Source organism: Poromitra crassiceps (genome assembly GCF_964638095.1).
Source record: "Poromitra crassiceps genome assembly, chromosome: 3".
NCBI lineage: Eukaryota > Metazoa > Chordata > Actinopteri > Beryciformes > Melamphaidae > Poromitra > Poromitra crassiceps.
This window is the reverse complement of record NC_139625.1, coordinates 94,307,000-94,323,296: the sequence shown is the minus strand read 5'-3', so window position 1 is coordinate 94,323,296 and position 16,297 is coordinate 94,307,000.

Here is a 16,297-nt window from a genome sequence, read left to right as displayed (position 1 = left end):
AAATACAATGAATACAAAAATTAAATTAAATCCAATAGCCTATATCCCACAGCTATCATGCATTTACTTTTCCAAAAGAAAACAGGTGCAACAGAACATCAAAATGATCCATGGACAAGGAGTTTATAGACTGGCTCCAGACCAGTCCTCTTGAGTAGAGGGGAAATGAGTTTATGAGTTACAGTAACGATCTTCAGTCTGAATATCAGGCGGAGTTTACACACAGTCCGAAGTTTGGTATGCGTATTTTTATCTGCCATCCGAAAAAATATCGTCACGCACAGAAAACGTTGCACACTTGTGAGTCCGATGCATTTTTATTATTATGTCCGTCGTTCTCATGTCGTTCTATTTGCAATACGAAACAAATAGACTCTCCTGTATCCACGTCACGTTACAACATGACTTGACAGGCTGAGGCAGCAGCGCTGATGTGGAATGGAAAAGCAGGTCGGGGAATGGTTATCATACTGGACACAATGCTCGCGTTCACCTCGCCAAGCCGGCTCTGCGCGGTGGCGGGTTGCTGGAGCACCGCTTCCCGGGGAGAGAGAGCAGAGAGAGGGGGGCCAGTGAGGTGAAGCGAGCCGCTCTGACTGGACTCCAGCCGAGCGGGACTCGGTCGCATCTCTGTCTCCACGGCTTATTTTCGACTTGCATGTGTGACAAACTGCGAGCTTTGTCTACTTCACTGACGGTGAAAAAAATCCACAACGAGGAAGGTATGCTGGCGTGTGTGGTGTGGTGGCTGGGTGCCTGTCTCGGTGCTTTGGGGTGCGCGCACGTCATGTGAAAATCGGCTCACAGAATCGGCTATTTAGAGTGACCGGAACAGATCACCGATCGAGGCCGATCACGTGAAAATCGGCCATTTCCGGTCACGTGCCGATCGATCGGTGCATCCCTACTCAAATCAACTCTCAATAACTGTCAAACTCCATGAATGGCTGCAAAACTGTTTATATTTTTCTGATATACTACTGATTTTGGGATGATGACAAAGCTGGTTGAAAATCGGTGGAGTGTTCCTTTAAGAGTTGACTCATTACATGAGACGTAATGCGGGTTTGGTTCTGAGGTGTGCCAATAGTTTAGTTCCACCTGCATGTGCGATGTGACTAGCAGTTTTGATACAATAAGGCTGTACGTCACCTTACTAAATACACAGACTATTGTGAAGCACTGACATTGCATGACTGTGCTGTAAACATGAATGAGCTTTGAACATTTGTTGTGTTTTTAGAATCAGAGATAGCTGCCGGTTCCACTCCTGCTCCTGGAGCTGCAATAGAGGTGGCTGGAGGTAAGCAATGCATGGCAGAAATGTGAAATGGTATGTCAGCTGTCTTAGTCAGAGTCTTGTGTCCAGTGCTAGGATACTAAACCTCAAACGGTTACATGCTGCCACTCCGACGTGCTGCCACTCCGACGTTCTGCCACTCCGAAATATGGGCACTCAGAAAGGGGGTCTATATTCCCCGTTTTTCACTAATCTCTCCCAGCCCCCACGCCAAACCTAACCTCCCCCCATGCCTAAACCTAACCTCCCCCAGACCCTAACGCAAAACCTAACCTCTCCCACCCTCACGCCTAAACCTAAGGTCGGCATTGCGGCTTCTAAGGTGAACGACCGCCAGTTCGAATAATGGAAGTTAACGTTCAGAGTGGCAGGGCTTCGGAAAGGCAGACAGTTACCACCACAAACGGAACTTGAAAATTGACTACTGTGTTATTGAAAGGTAGAGTAAGCTTGGAAAAGTCCATTGTTTTTCGACTAGGCTGTTGAGTGATTTGCAAGCAACAACTTTGGAAAATCAAAATGACAAAGCAGATGAGTTAACATAATAATCCACACATTCCACAGTGTTCCCATTGGTCTTTGAAATTCTGTTTTTGTATTTGATGTGTGCCAAAGAAATCCAAGCCTTGAAAGTTTGTGAAAAATGACATGTTTCATTGAACATGCGAGAATGTATAGATATAGTGCATGGGTTGGAGTGTAATTTTAAAAATAACATGTAGTGTGGCATCACTGTAACATAGGAGTTTCAGAAATGTCCACACGTGTTATGATTTTTTTAATAGTTGTGTGTGAGCTTCTGTAAGTAGCTGTCACACATGACTGTGCTGTCGTCATTATTGACCTTTGAACATTTGTTGTGTTTTTTGAATCAGAGACATCTGCCGGTTCCGCTGCTGCTGTTGTGGCTTCTGAGAACCATGCTGCCGGTAAGCAATGTGTGACATGGCAGAAATGTGAAGTTGTACGTCAGCTGTCATTGTTGTACTCTTGTGTCCAGTGCTAGGTTACTAAGCTTCTAACGTAACTTGAACATTGACTACCGTGTCATTGAAAGGTAGACTTAGCTATTCGCTTAGGCGATTAGGCTATTCAGTGATTTGCAAGCAACATCTTTGGGAAATAAAAATGACTAAGCAGATGAGATAACATAATAATCCACACATTCCACAGTGTTCCCATTGGTTTTAGAAATTCTGTTTGTGTATTTGATGTGTGCAACAGAAATCCAAGCCTTGAAAGTTTGTGAAAAATGACATGTTTCATTTAACATGCTTGAACGTCTAGATTTTGTGTATGAGTTGGACTCTAAATTGAAAACGATCGTTTGTCCTCACTGTAACATAGGTGTTGACAAGTGTCCACACATTGTTGGATTTTAGTAATAGTTGTGTGTGAGCTTCTGTAAACACCTGTCACTTGTCATTGTAGGATTGTCAGTGTTATAGTAATTTCGCTTGGTCTGTGTCTCAAACTATGCTCTGTTGGCTCTTGAAATATGAGGCAATTGGTTGTGAAAATTCTTTGCATTTGAAGTTTTGGAAGACGTGGGAACCTGTGTCCAAACTCCATGTGCTGAATTGGGAGAATAACAGTTGCTTTTTTGTGTTTTTCAGAGATGGAGTAATGTTTGTCCTTGTCTTTTGTTTGTTGTTCTTGTTGTTTGTTGTTCTGTTGGAGGACACTGAAATAAAGTTGTAGTTTTCATGTAGTGATGTGTCGCCTGGATTAATGATTCAGCATGTAGTCAAAGTGTACCGATTAATTTAGGTTCATGGGTATGGATTGAATAATCAGGGGACTTTGAAGTTACATGTTAACAGACAATAAATCAGGTGTAAAATAAATTAGACCTAGTTGAAGGACATTGTATTTTGGCCATTTCATAAATCGGCAGTACTTGTTCCAATTTCCTCTGGCCCCAATGTGTATATTGTCTTATTGATGACATGTCAAACCAACAATGTGGCTTGTTAAATCATTGTGAATGCATCATACATGCAAAGGATATTTCAGTTGTGTTGTGACGATGGAGGTACATTATGCGGCAAGTGGGTATGGTCAAATTTACATGAAAGAGAAAATGTATTTCCACTTTGTGTTAGCTTATCCATACTGAGACACTGGCATTGTGTAAGTTGTGACAATTCTTGTCTAATAAGATGAATTGGACAGGAATGGAGGCCACCACACATCCTGGATGGCAAGTACTCTGGAATTAACTGTGATGTTCGAAATCACGGTTATTAGTGGAATTGGTGAAATGCTGCATTTTAAAGTGTTCTGGATAGATAAATGTTTGATGAAACCCCAAAGTACCCCTGCTTTTCTCTTGGAGGCAGAGTGACTAGACTGGAAGTGAAATTGGTCCCAAAAATATCAGAGCTGACAGAGGCATGGATAAAACTTACAATCCTGTATGAACTGTTAAACTGCTTTTGTGAACAGGTGGACATGAAATTTGCCATTCAACGATTACAGCTTAAAATGATACAATTAAACACTATTCATTGGATTCCATGTTGGTATATGATTACATCATAGAGGCGAGGTGTGTACTGTCGTAATGTGAATGTAGATTGAATTGAAAAATGGCAAATCTCTGCCATTGTTCTTAATTCATTCATTTTAAATGTATTGATTGTTGAATGAGACCAATGTTGTGGCTATTCATTTTAAAATGGAAATGCAGCCTTTATTTCATTGCTTATAGAGTGTAATTTGCATCTGGAAGGAATTAATTACAATGATCTATGCAGTATCATTCTGTTTTACTCAGAGCCTTTACTTTGAAAGATAACCCTGGAAGTGGTGTGTGTTTTTGAGGTTAGTGTGACAGCGGAGCAGGGGGCCTTTACTTTGAAAGATAACCCTGGAAGTGGTGTGTGTTTTTGGGTCTCACTTGACAGCGGGCAGGGGGCGGGTTCATTTCAAATGTTCCTTCTCCGATTGGCTATTACAGTCTTTCAAATTTTTTCATTGGTTGACACTGGTTTCTTCCGTGACTGTTGGCCCCGCCCCTTTCCCTTTGTTGCATAGCACAAACTGAGGTAGGTCGACTGTGTCTTGTGCTCTATGTATTTTGCTGGAATATGTTTGTAAATCTGAAGTTAGCTTAGTCAGAAGTCCCTGTATGCATAGTGTAAGACGTTACAGCTTAGCAAATGATTTTTTTTCCATGCATGAATGTGTTAAAATGGTTCTGCTAGTCATACTAGCAACAGTGTTTGGTAGCATGTAGCTCATTGGTAGCATGTAGCTCAATCGGCGTTAGCATGTTGCTACTGTTGCACAAAGTAGACAGGTAGCTTCAGGAAGATTTGTTCTCTCAGCCACTGCAATGTTGCTATTTAAATGCTATCAATGACAATAAAACCACCTATACATCAGAGACTCTGAAGGAAGAATGACTGAAGAGTGTTGCATTGAGGCCAACTGAGAGGCAACATGCAAAGAGTGCATTATAAGGACTGGAGCTGTGGCTAGCTGTAGCTGTGATACTTTTTGTGATTTGTTCAGCCTCAACAGATATGGTGTAATAGTTATCTAGCATTGCAATTGACTTGTGGTTTTGTGGCTGGTGCTGCAGGGGTGCCCAATATGTCGATCGCGATCGCGAAGGTAGTGTGGTCGATAGCATGGCATTGAGGGGTAATTTTTTTTTTTTTTTTTTTTTTTTTTTTTTTTTTAACTGTTTTTGCACTGTTTTCCACTGTATACTCAGTGTATATATATATAAATAAATATGTTTGGTAGATCACTTTGACTTGGTCATTTTAAAAGTAGCTCCCAAGCTGAAAAACTGTGGGCACCCCTGGGGGCTATAGCCTACAGTACTACCAAAAATGACACTGGGTGATAGGCTATGGTTGAAATCAATATGATAATCATATAGATTTTTCTCTGTCAATGTTGTTCATGCTAATGTAGGTTAGGATGACGTAGCCTATTTAAACTAACTTTATGCAACTTTCCAGCAAAAGGTAGAATCCACAGTACCATGTACCACTAGAGGTTTCCTCACACCAAATTCAACTATAGGGCAGGCTATTGTTTTTAGTGCTGTCGTGAGTTGGCTGTGTTAAATAAAAAGTCTGCTACATCAATGTAACTAGCCTACTTTGGGGTGAATTGTGAATGGAGGCTAAACATTACTATTTTTTAGAGGTTAGTATTCTGCACAGCCTCTTAGGTCATGTAATGCTTATCACTCAAAAATGAAAAGGGAACATTATATGTAGACTTTAAATCTTGCACAAATGAGATTACGAAATGTGGTTATTAAGGGGGACCCCCTCCCCCCTTAATCACCTCCCACTGCGTAGTGGTTCATACCTTGCCATACCTTGGGTGTTGCTGAAATGCTGCCACTGATTTCACTGTCATGTTGTTGCCTGAAGGAGAAGGTAGTGTATGTGAAGTTATAAAAAAAAAATATAGTCTGCACACTGCTGGACTTGCTCACAGTTGATTGATTGAAAATAAATCAACTGGGAGCAAGTTGCGCAGTGTGCGGATTCGATTTTTTTTTTTAAGTTTCATTGCTTTTGTCCTGCACCTGCATTTTGAGTGGATGTGCGCGCTCTACGTTTTAACTGTATGTAAAGTTACCTGTGCTTCAATAATTAATTCAGATTTAGACTACTTATGCATTGACCTCTGAAATGAGGACACATTGATCTCCCCTACATAAGCCACCCACTGTTTTTGTCTTTCCTAGATTGACTTGAGATACAGAATTTGCTCTATTGATCATTCACAGGTGAGTTAGCTGTTAGTAAGATGTAACACCAAATTGGAGTGCAATTACTTGCAGATATGTCCACATATTTGTGTGTGTGAAAGAGAGAGTGAGTGAACCATGAAATACATTCACCTCGCCAAAATGTTTTTGGAAATCTGTGTCAGACATAAAAGTCGCCTTTTGAAGACTCAGGCAACTGGCTGATTCTCATCAAAGTTTGTCTTTTACGAGGACAATTGCTGACTTTTTTGAACAACTAAGCTTCTGATATAGTAAGGTCATGCCTTGTTACCTGTGACTTCATAGTATTGAAATAAAGTGAGTTTAATGCTCAACACAGATTTCCTAAAGGATTTTGGCTAGGTGAAGGGAGGGTTTTGACTGGCTATTGATGACACACATGACATAAGACACACATGACATAAGACCCTGAGGGTTAGAAATACATCTCCACAAATGGACCAGCTACATGTTTTATTTTTTTTGCTATCAGAGGGTATATGTGAGAGTAAACCACATTAATCCCAACTTTGTATTTCAATCTTTCACCTCTATTAAATAGATAATGCATTCAGTTCCACAATTAGTCCTTAGTTGTTACCACGTGCTGTCCGTGATGCCCAATTCTCTTGTTTCTTTGTAGCCTCCTGTTCCAGTTCGACATTTCTGCGCTTGTTTTCAGGTAATTCACTCCATATTTAGAAAAGCACTTTGCAGGCACTCATGTCACTGGATTTGCAGCTGCCATCATATACAATAAAACATGATGTCATGCACCTGAAAGTGTATCTGTGAATAGTATAATGTCTGCACTGGGCAGCTGTCTTCCCATGTGTTTTCAGACCAAAATGTCTTTATACTGAAGTGCAGTGTAAGTAAAACTTGGTTGTCTTATTTGCAGGGTCACACCTTTAAACCGAGCCAGAGAAGTCGTGTTCCTCCACATCTGCAGTTTTACATCTTGGTTAGTTTGTCTATTTTGGCCTATTGTAATGAATTACATGAATTGACACCAAGAAATTAAAAAAAAAAGTAATACTTTTGTTCCCCGAAGAAACCATTAAGATTGTCTTAGTAATTGTTATTTCATTTCTTCACAGGTTGTTTGCTTATCAGCTTCCAAAGACATCGATTACAGCTTTAATTGATTCATTTTTGGCAGTTTATAGATTAGTCCTAGATAGTAGTGAAGGGTTTGGGGTTAGATTAGATTCTTAGCTAGGGTTAGGGTTAGGGTTAGGGTTAGGATAAAGTAGGATAGATACTATTAAAAGATTTGTAGTTCCACATTCATCTACTATACACTTTACTGGTGAGTAATACAATACATTCTTCCAACACCTGTGCTCTCAACAATGACAATAAAATGTAAAGTTTTACTGTGGACTGAGTTCCATCAACTCAAATTAAGAAACTGACTGTGCGGGTTGGGATTTTGTTTTTTGCAGGATCCGTGTTGAGAATCTACCTGCAGGAATTCTTTCAGGCTTTGGAGTTTAATATCTTACATCTATACATATTTAGTAGATTTAATAGTCAGATTTGTGATAGAGTCCAAATTTCTCATAAAATACTTCACAGATAAAACATTGTCTAACCGACTCTCTTAGTGTCTCGTAGTCTCTTTCTCTTTCTCTCTCTCTCTCTCTCTCTCTCTCTTTTTCTCTTGAAGATGGGGCCGAAAAGCAGGCGATCCCGTGCACAGAAGACGCGATGGACACCGTTGGACGTGGCAGATCCAGATCCACCAACCCATCTGGGCAGCAGCTCAGCGGTATGTTGTGAGAAATTGTGTCAACAACAACAATGGGGGTGTTTTATTTTATTTTATTCAAGATTGCTTTGGTGTATGTTATGACTGTGCATTTTTGTACTTCCATGACATTTGTTAAAGGGATACTCCACTTTTTCGGGAGTCTAGCTAATCCCCCCCCCTTCCCCCACATAACCAAGATCCACCATGCATTACTGGCATTGTCTGCACTGTCTACTGTGGGTTACAGTTGTGAAGTTAGTGGCATGTTGTGGTTTGGGTACTCACTACATGAGGAAATATTATTCCAAAATGCACATAATCGTTGTTTTTGTAAGGAAACGAGGTTGGCAGCCATGTTTGGAAAGTAGTGCCGGCTACCTGTTTTCCTTCACACCAGACAGATTCTGTGCATTTTTTTGTAATATTTCATGATGTGGTGAGTACTTGAAGCACAAAATGTGTTTTGGCGCCGTGAGATGTGTGTTTTGGTAGATTTTTAATACATGTGGACCATTACCCTCTATGGCGATACTAACAAACTACACAACTGGAGCTCACTGTAAACTGAGCGGACAGTGGCATTAAGGTATGGTGTATCTTGGTGATGTGGGGGGGGGGTGGCAAATGAACTAAACTCCCAAAACAGTGGAGTATCCCTTTAACATGGGACATCCAGGTTTTTCCCAATGATCCAGGACAGGCAAATGTTGATATACACTGTGGGCCTTTTTAAAAGCCAAAATGGAAAATATGACATGGTCATGTCTTGTCATCAGATGCCTGAGAGCCCAGCAGATCCAGGGTCAGCAAAGCAGCGGTGGATGACCGACAGGACAACTGGCCAGGCAGCAGTAAAACCGGTACATTCATTGTCCTACAGCAGGGGTGTCCAAACTTTTTGAATGTGGGCCAGAGTAGATCATGTGAAAATATCAGAGGGCCAGCTGCTTCTTGCATCATATGGGTTATTAAAGAAATCAAAAACATCCAATATGGATTTTGTTTGCCGTCTGAAAATGTTGTGCCTTGTTCATACTAGATGCTTGTCTACAAACTATGATAGTGCTGTCATGGTGAATGGAAAAAACGCAAAGTGAACCTGCTTGATTAACCAATACTGTGTGGAGGGCCACATAATGTATTTTGAGAGACAAGCCATGGGCCATTTAAAATCGCATATCCCACATTTGGCCCCCGGGCTGGACTTTGGACCTGCCTGTCCTACAGTGTACTGAAACAGCATATTTGTAGCACACTTATGTCTTTGCCATCTTGTCATTACCACTAAGCACAATGAAAGACAACACCACTAAAGACATTTTTTGGCAGGTCATCGTCACAATGTATGCTATTAAATGTATTTCAAATTTGATTGAAACATACACTGTTGTTGAAAATGTTTGACAAATCGCCCAGTCAATGAGTATTTGGTCACAGCCTCAATTGTGCAGTCATGTAGAGGTAATTTTATTTAATGGGTAGAGGAACTGAAGGAATTAAGTCAATATTGAAAATGGTTGATCCTTTATTTAGTACTGAAAACAGAACAGGCATAGGGTACTTTGAGTCCATTTACAAATCTGCACTTAATTCATTCAGTTAAATACATTTGGCATATAATGAGAAATTGTGCAGTTGCTGTCAATGTTAAAGCGCAGTTAGAGCCAGTGGATAGACTTTGTTTCCTACTCTTTACAATCAAAGGCTCTTGGAAATGTGGAGGTGCTGTTACTTATAATTCTTTACGTTAGTATTGTTGATTTTCTTTGTATGGCCCACTAAGAGAGACTAAAGTACTATGTTGACCTGTAGAGTAAATTGAGTTTGACACCCCTGTGACTTAGATACTTCTAGTGTGGCAGGATATGTTTGTGCCGTATGTCTGTTAACATCTGCTTTAACAGCCAACACTTGTCAAAACTGCTATGCAAATGTTTGTCATCATCAGATACCTGAAACCACAGGGACAAATCCCTGGTTCAACAAGAACACACCAGCTTCAAAGGCAGTGTTCCAGCAGGTGACTATTGTCCAATCAATGTTTTTTGTGTGTGCAAATGCTCAATAGGGCCATATTCTAAATGACTATTTCAGTGTTTATTATTTTCTTTCTGAAGCATTTTTGATTCTGATTTAAATGTTTAATGAAATTGTAATCCTTTAAGGTAGGCTTTTTTGGCAACTGTGGACAAGCATCTTGTCATGTACTGTTTTGTCCACTAGAGGGCAGTAGTCCAGTAAAAATGTCACTTGACCTCACACTAATTGCAACAAAACCAAACTCAACTGATTTTGTATCCTCAATATGTCCTCAATGAAGCAAAAAAAGTGTTAAGGAAATGTATGAAGGGGAATTTTTGAAAATGACCCATATGATGCTACCAAAAGTGTTTTTTTTTTTTTTTTTTTTTTTTTTTTTTTTTTTTTCTCGAAGCAAAAAACACATACAGGATATAAGTGATGAGATTTATGGCACATTAAAAAAAAGGCTTCCATAGGCTACCATCATATTTAGGTCATTTTCAAAACATTTCCTTAACACTTTTTTTCCTTCATTGAGGACATATTGAGGGATTTGTGGGATTTGGCATAGTGCTACCTACTGGCAACTGAACTAGCAGTTTTTCGAGGTCCGTACATTTGATTGACTTCAAAGTCGGACAGTGCGCTGTTGGGAAGCAGACAGAACACACAGACCTTACACACACTGCACAATACTACTTGTGTACTGGTACCTGCAAACTAGATTTGAAGGCCGTGTAGTGGCCTCATAATATAGTAGATAAAAAAGCTGATATATGGTTGTCATGATTAATGCTTCCATTCACATTTTTTCCCTGTCCTGTCCGAAACACCTGATATATACTGAATTTACTCCCAATCCTGCGGGAGTCTCACAGAATACAAGGGACTCCTGAACAAATGTCAGTGTGTATAGTGTATACAAAACATAGGCTACATAGTGAAACACAATGGCAATGAAAAACAGAAAATAACATACTTCAGATGCCCTCTCCCTCCTTTTTCAAAATGAAATACCTTGGTCTCCCCAGCATGTACAATGAAAATGCCCTTTCCCTGTTCTTTTTAACCTTTCACCACAGCAGCTAAATATCATATATTTATTAATTCAGCCACAGATCCCAAAGCCAACCACCTGTAAACCTGGACGTCAGGTTTCAGCTAGAGGGTATGTATCAGCTAGAGGGTATGTATCAGCTGGCAGCAAACCCTGGACCAGTGTGCAAGCAACCCATTGTCAAAGTGATCGCCGATATGGTTTCGCCTCAAGAAATCATCAGTGCACATGTATGGCATTGACCTTTCTGGCCTACCAAAATGAAGGAGCCAACCTGGACACCCCTAACCTTGATGAAATCCTGCACAATGGTGATATGTTGTACTCCGCTGTTAGGAGCCAACATAGGCTGAACGGGAGACCGGAACGGAACCACTTGAGCTTTGAAGACTTGCCACCAAAGGTTACAATCAAACTAAAGACCTACGCCTCATACAAGACTCCGGCACATATGGGATTCCTGCGAGCCGCTCCTCCTCCTGACAAAGTACACTGGTGGCTGAAACTTTCAGACAGACTTCAGTGTCTCTCGTCAACTGTCACCCAAGCCATGCTCACTGTATCCCCCAATACCATTGCCGTGTTCAGGAACACATCGGGACAGTATGGCTTGTTTGATTCTCATTCTAGGACCGCCAACGGATTCCACACCGAATTTGGGAAAGCTGTCATGTTGACGTTCACTCACCTGAGTGATCTGATTGACAAGATACACCAGATGTGCGCACAACATCCCTCTGATCAGCAATATGACTTCATGCCTGTGTCATTTCGAACGGAAGCCCAATGTAGTCCAACCTTTGGACAGTCAAGCAGAGTGCGAATCTCTGCCCCGACTTCAACTGTACCACAAATGGCCACAACTGGACAGTCTCCACCCAGCAAATCTCAGACACGGTCTACTCGTGCGCGTAAGTCACCACAGACTTCAACCACACCACAAGTGGAAACCAGTGTCGGAGTGCCAAACCCACAAACCAAAAGGAAATCCACAGGTATGAGCAAACCAAGTGTAAGACAGTCAAACGAAGACGATGTGTACATCCAAGAATCTGGACCACAAGCAGCTGTAGAGCCCCAAACCAGCAAACGTTCTAGACGGTCACAACAGACCTCAACCACACCACAGGTGGAAAATAGTATATCAGCCCCAAACCCCCCCAAAAAAAGAAAATGCACAAACAAGAAACCAAATGTCAAACGTCAAAGAAAAGAAGCTGGTCACATGGAACCATCTGTACCACAATCAGAGACAACTGGAGAGCCCCAATTCAGCAAACGTTGTAAATGGCATTTAAATGGTTGTACTTGTGGAGTGTCAGCTGGTGTGTCCATGTCACAACAGACCTCAACCACACCACAGGTGGAAACTAGTGTCACAGCCCCAAACCCACAAAACAAAAGAAAGCCCACAAACCAGAACAACCCAAATGTTAAACGGCCATGCAATGAAGCTGTGCACATGGAACAATGTGTGCCACAATCAGAGACAATTCTCCAGCTGAAATCCGCCCCACTTTCCAAACAGTCTACTCAGCTGCAGCTCTCAAAAGACAGTACAATTGTACCACAAGCGCAACTTAATGTTGGAGTCCAAAACCAACACAGTGAAGGTCCATCTATAAACCTAAGCAAAATAAATAAAACCCGGCAAATTAGAGAAGCCAGACGCATGGAAAGGAACATAAAAAAAGAATGCGCAGAACAGAAAGCCAAACCTACCTCTCATGAAGAAACACAGGCGAAAAAACTAAAACTTGAACAAACACAGGACAAAAAACGAAAATGTGAAAAAGCTCGTTATCACCTGGATCCTAAATTCAAAAAGACACGGAAGGAAAACATGAAAGCGTACCTCACCAACAGATACAGCATAGATCCGAGTTTCAAAGAAAAACAGAAAACATACTGCACCAAGAGATATAAGACAGATCCTATTTTCCATGAAAAAAAGAAAACATACATCACCAAGAGATACAGCACAGATCCTATTTTCCAAGCAAAACAGAAAACATACCTCACCAAGAGATACAGCACAGATCCTATTTTCCAAGCAAAACAGAAAACATACCTCACCAAGAGATACAGCACAGATCCTATTTTCCAAGCAAAACAGAAAACATACCTCACCAAGAGATACAGCACAGATCCTATTTTCCAAGCAAAACAGAAAACATACCTCACCAAGAGATACAGCACAGATCCTGCTTTCAGAATAAAGCAAAGACAACATATTCGGAATAGGTATCTTAATGACCCAAGTTTCAGATTGCATCACATACAACGCTGTACTAAAAACAAGACAAACTACTTCTTGAAAAACCCCTCAGCTCACATCCTGCACAAGTTGCACTGTGCATGGAAAATAACAAGGAAATACCTTAACCGTAACCACCAGCAGATCCCGCATGAGCAACAGCAGCCTGTACAGAACCCTTTGATGCGAGCTGCCCAATCTGCGTTCCGTGCAAAGACTCAGCTTGGCCCCATCCATGTCTGCACTGTCTGCCACAGAACCCAATTCCGAAACCAAGTACGAGTTTGTATACGAACAAAATACAAGAAAAACCCTGATGTGGTGGCTGCTTGCCTAACAGGACAATACATTCATACTTGTGACAATGACTGCTCAGGACCAGCAACATGTACAGTCCCAGAAGTGAGGAGGACAGAATGGATCTGCGGAACTTGTCATAGTTATGTGACAAGAGGACTGATGCCAGACATAGCAGTGGCAAATAAATTAGAGCTGACACCTATCCCCAAAGAATTGAGCGGCTTGAAACCAATTGAAAGACAGTTGCTGGCTCAAATACTGCCATTTGCCAAAATTGTGGCATTGCCCAAAGGAAAACAAAAAGCTATACACGGTGCGGTTGTGTGTGTTCCTGCTGATGTCAACAAAACACTCACTTCTCTGCCCAGAAGTAGCAATGAATCCCAGGTTCTGAAGGTCAAATTAAAACGACATCTAAATTACAAAGGATATCAGTACTACCAGACAGTCAATATGAGAAATTTGGTGGCGGGAGCTGCAGTACTGAAAGGTATGAATCCAGATTTTGCAGATACGCCAATAAATAACAATGCCACGTTTGATGATGAAAATGATCCTGATGTCCAGCCAGAGGAAGTAGAGGACCCACAAGCAGTAGAGGAGCCACAAGCTGACAATGAAGAGGAAGACCTGGATCAGCTTAGACATGGTCTTATTCTAGACTCATGCCTGCAGCCTGCTGACATGGGTGAGGAACTGTTAACATTTGGTGAGGGAATATTCAGTATTGCACCCGCCCAAGGAAACAGGCCTGTAGGCTTGTTTTCCATCCCCAGATTAGAATCAAAGGCATTTCCAGTTCAGTTCCCCGATGGAAAGAATACACTTGATACAGAAAGAGAGATCAAACTATCCCCTTGTAAGTATTTCAAAGCGAGACTGTACAATGTGGATAATCGTTTTGCAATAGACCAAACTTATGGCTTCTGGGCTCAGATGGCAGGGGAAACATACATGGCTAAGAGTAGCATGTCTATCCAGATTCGGAAAGGGAAAGACAAAACCCAAGATGGACGGCGCATTTCCAACCGCATGCTACAGGATAAGCACGAGGTTGAGAAACTGATACACAACGAGCATGCAACACGCTTTATGCAACCACTGAGAGGGACCCCAGCTTACTGGCAAAAGACACTGAAGGATTTGTTTGCCATGATTAGACAGCTGGGGAAGCCTACCTTTTTTTGTACATTTAGTGCTGCAGAAATGAGATGGCCTGAGTTCATTAAAGCAATTAAAGCCCAACTAGGTGAGCAGGTGGATTGGAGTAAGCTTGACTGGACTGACAAAACAGACATTCTATCACAGAACCCTGTCACTGTCATGCGGATGTTTGAAAAACGAGTTGAAGCACTGATGTCACTGCTCATGTCATCGGCAAACCCGCTTGGGAAAGTGGAAGATTTCTTTTACAGAGTGGAGTTTCAGGCCAGGGGTAGCCCGCATATTCATCTAATGATTTGGATAAAAGACGCCCCTGTGTGTGGAGATGACCCTGATCAGAAAGTATGTGACTTTGTAGACCGCTACATATCATGCCAAATGCCTGACCCCAGCAAAGACCCTGAGCTCCACAAGATTGTCTCCGAGGTGCAAGTTCACAGTAAAAATCATTCCAAGTCATGCAAGAAAGGCAACAAAGTGTGCAGATTTGGATTCCCAAAACCACCTATGGCAAACACCACGATAACCCACCCCCAACTGCCTGAACCCCAAAATGACGAAAAAAGCAAGTCGGATACCACACAGTCACCATCAAACGACAAGGACTGCCCCATGTCACCAGCACAAGCCAATCAGAAGCTCAAACATGTGTGGGATATGTTAAATGACCCAAGCGTGCCTCTGGATAGCATCTCAGAGTTACTGCTACAATGCAAGTTGACTTCTGAAGAATACATGACGTGTGCTAATCAACTAAGTAAATCAAGTGCACTTATCATGAAACGTGATCCAAAAGACTGTTGGGTGAACGGCTATTCCCCCGAGGTGCTCAGAGTTTGGAATGCAAACATGGACATACAATATATTTTAGACCCTTACTCGTGTGTTATGTATATGTTGTCTTACATATCCAAACCTGAGCATGAGATGGATGAGTACCTTAAGGCAATAATTAGGGATATGCCAGGAACCGATGTCAGTGAGAGAGAGGAAATGAAGCAAATCATGCAGGCATACTCCAAGCATAGACAGGTAAGTGCACAAGAATCTGTGGCCAGAATATGTGGCTTATCCATGAAGAAATGTTCCCGCAATGTAGTATTCATACAAACAGATGATGACGGCGTTAGAATGAGTCTCCCCCTAAGTGCCTTGCAGAGCAAAACCCCTGACTCGACAGACATCTGGATGACAGGATTACCTGAGAAATACAGGGCGAGACCAAAAACGCGAGAGTATGAAAACATGTGCCTGGCAGAATTTGCATCAAACTACAGGATTGTCTATGGCCAGCAAGCACGAGGCAAGAATGCTGTGCCACTACTAAACGGCCTGGGATACATTCAGAAAAGAACTCGAGGAAAGCCAGCTATCATCAAATATGCCCGCTTCTCAGAACTCAAGCATCCCGAAAAGTTTTACGGAAGATTGCTCAAAATGTATCTCCCAAACCGCTCAGACTCGCAGCTCAAAACCGAGAGATACCCAACATACCAGGAATTCTACCAAAAAGCTTGCGTTGAACTCCCAGGAACAAAATGCATCATGGCAGTGCATGTGATAGTGCAAAGAAACAGACAAGAGTACGAGAAACACAGCAGTGACATTGACAGAGCTATTGAGCATTTGGAAAAGAATGGGCCAATGGAGAATGCATGGACAGCTTTTGCTCCAGAGGTTGAATTGGTTCGCTTGGA